This window comes from Quercus lobata, chromosome 5, assembly GCF_001633185.2.
Source record: "Quercus lobata isolate SW786 chromosome 5, ValleyOak3.0 Primary Assembly, whole genome shotgun sequence".
In the NCBI taxonomy this organism is placed as follows: domain Eukaryota; kingdom Viridiplantae; phylum Streptophyta; class Magnoliopsida; order Fagales; family Fagaceae; genus Quercus; species Quercus lobata.
Window position 1 is genome coordinate 26,698,014 of NC_044908.1, and position 10,473 is coordinate 26,708,486.

The following is a 10,473-nucleotide window of genomic DNA, read 5'->3' on the forward strand; positions in this document are numbered from 1 at the left end:
TACCAAACTTTTTCTTTTTTAAAGAATAGAGTTTGGAAAAAATTGCAGGGTTGAACAGGGATGATGTTATCTAGGGTGGGAAAGGAAGCGCTCATCAAGGCAATAGCTCAAGCTATCCCCACTTATACCATAGGGGTGTTTCAATTGCCAGTGAAATTATATGATGAACTAAATGCCTTGTGTGCTAAATTTTGGTGGGGTCAAGTCAGTAATGAAAAGAAAATTCATTGGAAGAGTTGGGATAGTTTAGCTTAACCAAAGAAGGAAGGTGGAATGGGTTTTCAAGATTCGAGGTATTTTAATCTTGCCATGTTAGCTAAGCAAGGTTGGAGGTTGCTGAAAAACTAAGTTCTCTTTAAATGCTTCAAGGCTAGATATTTTCTTCAATGTAATTTTCTTCATGTGACTGTGTAGAGAGGGAAAATTCTCGACCTATCACAAGCTGACACATCATACTATCAAGTCCACATAATACAACCAATTACAAAGCATCATGTACTACTATTAGGTTTTGCTATCACTACTCAGAAACCAACAGAAATTTGCCAAGTGTCATACAAAAACCAATCACACATCAGCACGTGTAAGCAATGACATAAGTAGTCCAGCACGTGTAAGCGATGACATATGCAATCCAGCACGTGTAAGCGATGACATAAGCGGACCAATTAGGTTGTGACATGTGTCACCAATTAGACTCCGCCATGTGTTGCTCACCCACCCCTAAACTCCTATAAATAGAAGCCTTCCTAAGGCATTTAAAGAAAACCAAGCCTATCTGAGGTTGAGAATAAGTCAATGACAGCAGCTTCTTTCTTACCTTCATGATGATATCGATATCTGGATCAGGCATAATATTGGCTGCTTTCTCTCTTCTAGGCGACTCTGCTAACATCTCTGCAAATTTTTGAAATAGTATGCAGGAGACTCATGTTTTACAGTATACACACAAATCAATCAGACCACATTCTGAAAATTAAACTGCCTGAAAGAAAATATGAAGTGGAAACCCTATAAACTGACTAACCCTGACGCTATCCAACTCCCTGGCATCTTGCAGAGAAGGCCAATGTTTCCCTCACAGTCATTTCTGCAATATGGAGATCATGCTGACTGATGTAGGCAGCAGTTCTCTGGGATATAAACTCACGCAGGTCATGGCCATTATATGTCACCCTTCCTGAGAACTAGAGGAGAAATTCCAGTTTCATATTGTAGATTAGACTAATCAGCTGAAAATATAAAGCTCCATAGTGAGAACCAATGAAAGGATTAAAGCCTTGATCAAAACTTTATTCACCTTTAAAGTTGGATCAAGCTTTCGGGCCAAAGCTAATAACAGCGTGGTCTTCCCGGAACTTGGAGGGCCTAACAGCAATGCCATTCTGGAAAATGCATATGAACAAAGTAAGAAATCAGTGCCCCAATATTCTAAATTGAATAAAAATTTCCCACATTCATAACTGAGCTTGCCTTCTCACCTGCCACGCTTAATGATTCCACTAACATCTTGAAGAATGGACAAACGCTTCTTTTTACTTGGAAGAATATGGACATAACTCAAGACATCCTTTTAAATCAAAGGGCAAAGTAAACGGGAAAAATCAAATTAATAAGAAGAAAATCTCTAGACAACATATATGATAGATTAAATACATCAAATTTATATAATTGTGACAAATGTCGTGTGTTATAAATTGTTACCTCCAATATGTTAAAAAAGAAGCTAAAAAGTGTCGGCAAAGCTCTGCTCCCAACATGGGTTTCTGCTTCTACACTTAGATGCTCAAATCGAACTACAATTGTGGGAACATCAATTCCAACTCTAACAAATATCAAATATCAAGAAACAAGAAGACTTATAACAGAAAATTCACCAAAGATATAAACCAAACCGAAATAATAATAATAATAATAAAAAATTAAAATGGAAGTTTCGTGTGCTGGGTACAATTTTTTTTAATTTTAAACTCTCCTATTTTTATGAAATAAAAAATAAAAAAATAAAAAAGAAGGAGAAGAAGAAGAAGAAGATAAAACTAATAAGAGAACATACCTATCTATGCGGTTCCAGAGCTGCAACAAGAACTTCTCATTTTCCTCCTCGGGGATCTTCAGCAACCTATCAATCAAAATCTTCCTTTCATGAAGTCCAAGATTACGTATATCGATTTCACTGGTCTCGCCTTCCGGTGAAGTTAGTAAACATTTCTTCAACCGGCTGAAAGTAGGAAGCTTTTCAAGTGCAGCCCATTTAAGAGCTTCTTCATCATCTTCATCTCCTAAAGATTTCGAGTACGCTTCCACGCCACCACTCCTCCATATGGAAGAACTGTTTCTTCGAAAACTATTTCCCGCATTATAAAGGTCAGCAGTCTCCATGTTTTTGCAACAGCAGCTAAAAAGTTATAAAACCCACCAAGGACTTTTGACTTTTCAAACTCTATATATAGCTTACACCAATGGTTATCACTTCTTCAATAACTAATGAAACCCGTCAAAACCCAGAAATTTTTCTTCAAATTTTACGTGAATAAGACCATTATTTCAATCTTTATGCCTTAAAAATCCGATGAAACAGGAAAAGCCCACTATGCATGTTTAAAAAAAACAACCATATTCTGAATGAGAAAGTAATACTAAGATTTAGACGTTACTTTGAGCAGAGATACTTTAAATTCACTGTTAGTTGTACGGAGATTTGACAATTCTAGTTTTGCTCAATATGTTCCCAAGGATAGATTGATTTTTTTTATTTTATTTTTTATTTTTTTGTGTATAACGGTATTGGAGTCGGTCAAAAAAAAAAGTATTAACGGTTTTTTTTTTGATAATCAGAGTATATCGAGTATTGGACTTTGATTGTTCTTTCTTCTTCTTCGATCTCTTATATATGTCAAAGGACTACAGGGATCGTGACCAGTGGTACTGTTGTTAATTATTAAATTGTTGATCATAGAGTAAGCAAATACGTCACCATTTTTATGATTTTTTTTTTTTTTTTTTGGGGGTGGGGGGGGGGGGGGGAGAGTATAAAAGACTAGGTTTGAGCAATACTTTAATCATGATATCAAGTTGGACTAGTGGCAGTTAGGCCTTCATGTTTTTCTTTTCTCTCTTTTTTTTTTTTTTTTTTTTGGTTGTTGTTGTTGATGATGATGATGATAGGAATGGAACTTCATGTCTTTTATCTATTTTTCATGTTGGAACTTCATGTCTTTGGTCAGATTTTTTTATTTTTTTATATTTTATATACACGCCAACTCCAAGGCAATTAGAGTCACAGAGTTGTTGATATACTCACGCACACTAAGTAAACTAGGCGATGTGGGACAAAACCCGCACATAGGTTTTTTTTTTTTTTAACACACAAACATACAACAACATGCCAACTCCAAGGTAGTTAGAGTCGCGAGGCTGTTGAGATACTCACACACACCAAGTAAACGAGGCGATGTGTGGTCGGATTCATTTCAAAAAGAAAATCTAACACTAATACCATGTGGGGCATGGTGGTGAGGAGCAATTATAAACCAAATATAGTGGAAGCATATCATTAATTTTATTTTATTTCTATAACTTTAAATGGTGTTAGTGTGTTGCTCACTTTATCTGAAAAACATATATTAATCAAGGATTTTTCTTATGCTGGACAAAATCTACTGTTTGATTTATGTAATTTATTAATTTTGGTATTTTTATGTAATTTTTGTTATTTTAGGTTTAGAGCATTTATTTCCTTATTCTTAAGTACTTTTAAGGTCAAATTTGGTTTCTGTTATGGTTAAGTATTAATTAGAATTTATTTTAGAATATATTGTTTGCTCTGGTGAATTCAAGAAACTCTTTATGGATTTGAGATTTTCTACTAGAAACTAATAGTTTAGTTTTTGTTTCATCAAAAAGAGCATCAGGTGTGCTTTCTTCGGGTTTTTGCGACATCAATTGATATCAAAACCTTGACTTACTCAAGTTGGATGGCTAACTGGCGTGATGGTAACCACCACCACAACAACATTGAAGTTGAAGACCTAGTCCTCACTAGGGTTGAGTTCTACCAATTTCATGAAGAGATGAAACAATTTCATGAAGAGAGTCAGCAAGATATGCGTGAAATCCGGCAAGTGATTTCTACTCTTCTTGCTAGGAAATCATCTCACAACAACACGGATCAATATATTCAAAGACGCACTCCTAACTACAAGAAAATTCCATTCTTTGATGGAGAGATGCATAAGTTGGATTTGATTAAATGGCTTCTTGATTTGGAAGAGTATTTTAATTTTTGGAAGATTTGTGATGATTAAAAAGTATGGCTTACATTAAATAAATTGGATAGTAAGAAGAGGAATGGTGGAAAGACATTCAAATCGGGAAAAAAAAAAAGTGTCAAGGTAAGCATCCAATCCGCTCTTGGCAAAGAACGAAAAAGGTGTTAATTGATTTATGGTTTCCTAATGACTATTATGATATACTAGATCATACAAGTGTTGATTACAAATCCGTATATTCATTTGAAAAGCAATATATTCAAAACATGAAAGAGAGACCACAAAACAAAAATTATTACAGCCATGTTCATATGTCAAGAAAAAAATGGTTTAAGGATTGACAAGATGCACCAATTAATTTCTAAAGAAAATTTTGAAGTGGTTGAAAATGATCAAGACTTGCAACAAGTTGTTGAATTAAAACTTGAAGATACCATTTGTCAAAAATATTATGAAGAGGTCGAAGAAACTAAAGAAGTTTGAGTTAATTGTGGATAATAACATAAATCAATAGATGATAATTATTGAGAATATTGTGGAAGATCCAATTGATGTCCAATATGAGGATGTGTCCACACTCACAATCCCTAGGTTTTAGTTGATTTGTTGAAAATGACTACACAATATGTTGATTTTCTTTGAGTAAAAAATTTTAATTTTATTATCAACCTTTGTTGATTGATGTTCCGAATAAATTGAAGGTAGATGAGAGAAAAATTTATGGTGTATTTCAAAACTTGATCAAGTTACTAAAACATTCAAAGTATTTATTTATTTGGAACAGAAGATTTTAGATCTCGACTATCAACTTGAGAATGAGCTTTGCACTAGATCATATCTCGCCACCATCAAGATATTGTTGTGTCACCATCGTCTAGATCATGGTATTCTTATGTTTTTACAAATCATGTCTCGTGTCATTGCCATTTAGATCATCTTATGGTAGTAACCATAGTTTTAAAAACCAGACTGAGGGCAAAACCGGATTTGTCTCTAATTCCTAGTTTTGGCCAATTTTTGGCGTTTTTTCCTAACTAATAAGTGGCCAGTTTTCGGTTCAACTGGTCGGACAGGCCAATACAATCCAGTTTTTAAAATCATGCTAACAACCATCCAAAATTCCAGATCATACCATGCTTGCATTGTTCAAATCATGTTATGCTCACTGCTTTCATCATTACTTGCCACTCAACCAAAATCTAACTTCTCACCCCAAGAATGAGTTACGATCAACTTCCACCAAGCGTTTGATCATAGGCAGGTAGAGAGTTCATTACCCAAAATGATTGGGTCGAGCCATAGGTTAAGAGTTATCACATGAACCCAACTGACCTGTGATCATCCTTAGGGCATCGACTAGTTTACATGAACAATACTGTAAAAATTGTATATTATAGACAAAAATGTGACTAATATTTTTCTTTTTGGCAGAAAGTGTACAATCATTTTGCCTACATGTACACTTTCATGGTAATGTAACTATTCATGGTACTTAACAAACTACGCCTAACACTTTATCAGTTAATTAATACCTTCCAAGAAAAAACCCATTATATATAATCTGGTTAAATGGTTTATGATCCAAGTTACTTGCCTCACGTGCATTTGGTGCAATTATTCAAGTGATGTCTATGATGACGTGCACCGGTGTTATAATATGATGACGCCTTTATAAATCTTTCATAAGCCATGATGTTACATTCTCCCAAAAAAAAAAAAAAAAAAAAAAAAGCCATGACTTTACATAACGGTGTAAGAGTTGTACACGGCCCTAGGATGTTGACAAATAAGTTGACTATGGAATTTAATAATTAATCTGTAAATCCCATACCCATACTATATTTAATAACTATACTATATTCAACTTTCGAAGTTCTACTCCAAAAAAAAAAAAATACAGTTTCCGAGTTTGGAAAAAGAACTCTCTCTCTCTCTCTCTCTCTCTCTCTCTCTCTCTCTCTCTCTCTCTCTCTGTGTGTTTAACTATGTCAATGCCAAAAAATGGTATAGGCTTCATTCATTTGAAATGAATCATTTCCTTCGCATGCAACTTTTCAAGTTTCAAGGCTCGCTTCTTTTCTTCCTTTTCCTTTCTAGCCTTTTAAGAGTCAAGGATGAAATAATAATTTTTTTTTTTTTAATACAAGATAGAATTTCTACAATAGTCTAATTTAAATGTATATGTGTGTGAAACTTCCTTCTGGAAACTTGAACTCAGGTCCTTTCCCCCCACACCCTACAAACACTTATACTTATAAAGTGACAACCGCACCAAGGGTGCGTGTTGATAAGGATGAAATAAATTAAAGGTTGTGTTGTGTTAGAGTTTGCTTTAATTACTCTTCTTTCTTTAATAAAAAATAATAATAATTTCCTTTCTACTTAAAAAAATAAAAATAAAATAAAAAAAAAAAAAAAAAAAAAAAAAAAAAAAAAAAAAAACAAACAAACAAACAAAGGAGAGGGAAAAAAAATTCTAATACAATCTCCTTTCAACTTAATTTGATATGAATTTATCAATATTTTGTTTGAGAGGGTCATGGTTCAATTCCATATGATATGAGTCAGATAATTTTTAAGGCTTGGATTTCTCGGTAAAGTAGCTAGGGATGCATTTATTCCCAAGTACTAGAGCTTAGAATTCAGATTCATCATTCATGCTCTGGTACCCTTTTAAAAAAAAAAAAAATAGAAAAGAAAGAAAAAAGAAGAAGAAGATTCATGACTTAGTATACTTTGAGATAAAAAAGAAACTAACGGTCTAATGATCTCCAACGGTAGAAGAAGAAGATTCATTCCTTAGTTACTTTGAGATAAAAAAGAAACTAATGGTCTAATGATCTCCAATGGTAGGATGATAGGTTCAGTATAGATGATTGCATAAAAGCACCCCCGCCCCCTAAAGAAAATGTAATTAAATAAAAAACAAAATTTAGTTACAATATTAGTTGTTACTTAATATCATTAATATTACAATATATTTTGAAAATTTAACAACTGAGTTGCATTTTCTTTATACTCTTAATATACATATCAAATTTTGTGTCATCAGATATTATTTACTAATATGACCTATAAGCTTATATTTTATGCATAAAAATACAAAAACTTGTAATTTAAACAATTTATTGATGACATTGCTATTGATCTTTAATTTTCTAGAAATTTTACAAGTATAAAAGATATAAGAAGAAAATCCAGGGACAAACCCACTACGGTGCTAGGGGGCCATGCGCCCCCCCCCCCCCCCCCCCGCGCCAAAAAAAAAACACACACACACCATTTCTTATGACTATTTTCAATTGATTTATAAATTATGGGAAAGTCAATTACAATATTTAAATTTTTTTCAAAAGATAAAATGCAAAATTCTTTTAGAAGCCAATATTGATGAGATGGTATTGCCAACTCTTAATATTAATATCCCAATTTTTTAAAATCCTCAAGCAAAGTTTTGAAAATTTCATTAGTGTGATTTTCAATTGCATCCAAAAGTATGGGTTTATCATATTGGTGAGTTGGTCAACGTGATAAAATCAACATATTAATTCCAATTACCCAAAATTTGGAGATCCAAAGTCCTCAAAAAAAAAAAAAAAATTTCTTCTTCTTCTTCGAAAGGGTTAGAATATCATATTGTAACTTTCAAATTTTTTGGTTCATATTATTTCCTTCTTGACTTAAATATTTAGGTAATAAAGTGCAATTGTTTTGTCTACCATGATTTTTTTTTAATAAACCATGTGACTTGAAATTTTTTTACTTCATGCTTTGGCCCCCCCTAGATTCAAATCTTGGTTCCGTCCCTAAGAAAATGTAATTCAATGGTAAATTTGCCAAAATTCACATCTAGTAAAAAGATATTGAATAAGGATGTAGCTTTATACTATAACCAATTTTGTAGCTAAATTTTGTCCTTAAACAAATTCATTTTTATTCTTCTCTTTGATGCAATTAAATAAAATTCAAACACAAGACTATCCTACCCTTCACGATGAATGTCTTTAAACTACCTTGTATAATATGTAACAAACTTAGTGCAATGGCGTGGAAAATTGATGGGGAAATGGGGGGTCAAATAAATGCATGAATTGGGTGACTTGGGAAAAGTGTGTGATTCAAAAGATAGAGGGAATTTGGGTTTTAGGACAAATTATAGAGTTCTCATAGTGAACCATGTTACTTGTCTACTATGCTGCTAAAAGAATTTCATCTATTTAAAATTGCTGAGTCAGTAGTTAGCTTTTGTTTAAAAATTTTCTAACTCAGCAATTTTAAATATGTGAAATTTTTTTAGTGGAATGGTAGACGAATGATGTTGTCCATCGTGAAGATATTACACTTTCTTGGGTTTAAGGGCCTGATTGGTTAAGGGAGATTATTAGAGGATGCAAAATGTGTGTTAGGACATATGTGAATCATGTTATGAACATATGTCATTTAGAATTGGCTAATCTTTTGACAAAACACAATTTACTTGTAATTGGGTAGATCTAGGATATGTTTAATACTTCAAGAAATAAGAGTTCAAGTCCAAGTGTTCAAGCCATACAAATTTGTCCAAGAAACAAGTGAAGAAGTTCTGGATTTTAAAACTCGACAGATAGCTCGACAGATAGCGTCTATCGAGGTTTAAAAGGCTTGTTTAGCCCGATGCTTAACAACTGCTCGATAGATAACCTATCTATCGAGATTTAGGAAAATCAGTTTCTTAGATCTGATTTCACACCAATCCATGTATATTTGTTTAGACTTTCTTTTCTCACAACTCTAAATATATATAAAGATAATTTTAAGGGCCGTCACAACTAATAACACTTAGTGCAAAAGTTTTTCATAGGCATATTATGATCGGAGACATATGCCCTAGTTCATCTTTCTCTTGAAGAAGTTGCTACATTTGTATGTTGTAGGATTTTGTAACCAAGGAGTTTCGTGATCTTCATCGTGTTGATGAACTTATGAACTTTGTAGCCAACATCATTCTCAAGTTGGTGGTTAGTCACGTACTTGGATCTGTGCATCGATTAGTTAGTCATATACTAGGAGCCGTGCATTGAAAATGAGGGATTGTCACTATAGAACAAGTCCAATTGGGTTTTGAGGTAAGAGTTCAATTATAGGTTGGTATAAGGTACTGAGAATCCTTTACTTGTAACTGCTTGTTTTGATAATAATGGATTCTCGTAAGTAATGATCTTAAATTCACCCGATGGGGTTTTGCCTTGATGGTTTTCTCCATTCGTAAACAAATCACCGTGTCAACTTTATTTTCTGCTACATATTAACTTAGTTGATGATTTGTTTGTGCTACCACACATATTGCATGTTAATTGAATTAATTAATTAACTTGACTAATTAATTGGTTAATTTATTATAAAGGGTCAATACATTCTTGGCCTATCAAGTGGTATCAGAACCAGGTTCACTTTGACTTGAGTTAATCTTTGTTGTGTGATCCATTGACCCTTATTGTCATGGATAAAGGACAATCGTTGATTAGACCTCATTTATTTGATGACACTAACTATGCACACTGGAAAATACGCATGAGAGCTTTCTTGAAGTCATTAGATGAAAAAGTGTGGCAAGCTATGGAGATAAGCTGGACCAAGCCAAAGGAAGCGTCGGCCAATTGGGATAATGCTAAGATCAAGGCAGCTAAGTTCAACAGAATGGCATTGAATGCTTTATTCAGTGCAGTCACGAATGAGGAGTTTAAGAAGATATCCTCTACTAAAACTACCAAGGAAGCATGGACCATCCTCCAGACAACCTATGAAGGAACCAAGGCTGTCAAGGATTCAAAGCTTCAGAGGCTTACTACAGGTTTTGAAGAGATCAATATGGAGGAGGATGAGTCATTCGATGAGTTTTATGCCAAGCTTAAGAACATAGTGAACTCAGCCTTTAATCTTGGGGAAACTATTTCTAAACCAAAGATTGTTAGAAAGGTGCTCAAATCTCCTACTTGAGAGATTTCATGCCAAGATCACTGCAATTAAGGAATCTGTAAAGTTATGATTTACAACTATGTATTATGTTGGCTTTATTCCATGACAAAAAGTGTTGTAATTGTCTAATTTTGTTCCTTGTATTTTGTGGGATTTTATTGTATTGGGTTTAGTATTAAGTTGGCGAAGACTCAAGCTTAAATGAAGAATCAGTGGATTTTGCGAGAAGCTAAGTCGTGTAAGGGCA

At 33.6% G+C, this 10,473-nt stretch overlaps 1 pseudogene; it reads right to left on the minus strand.

The window, feature by feature from the left end:
- Positions 1-398: 398 nt before the first annotated feature.
- On the minus strand, positions 399-2,412 carry LOC115990263 (annotated as a pseudogene).
- Between the last annotated feature and the right edge of the window lie 8,061 nt (positions 2,413-10,473).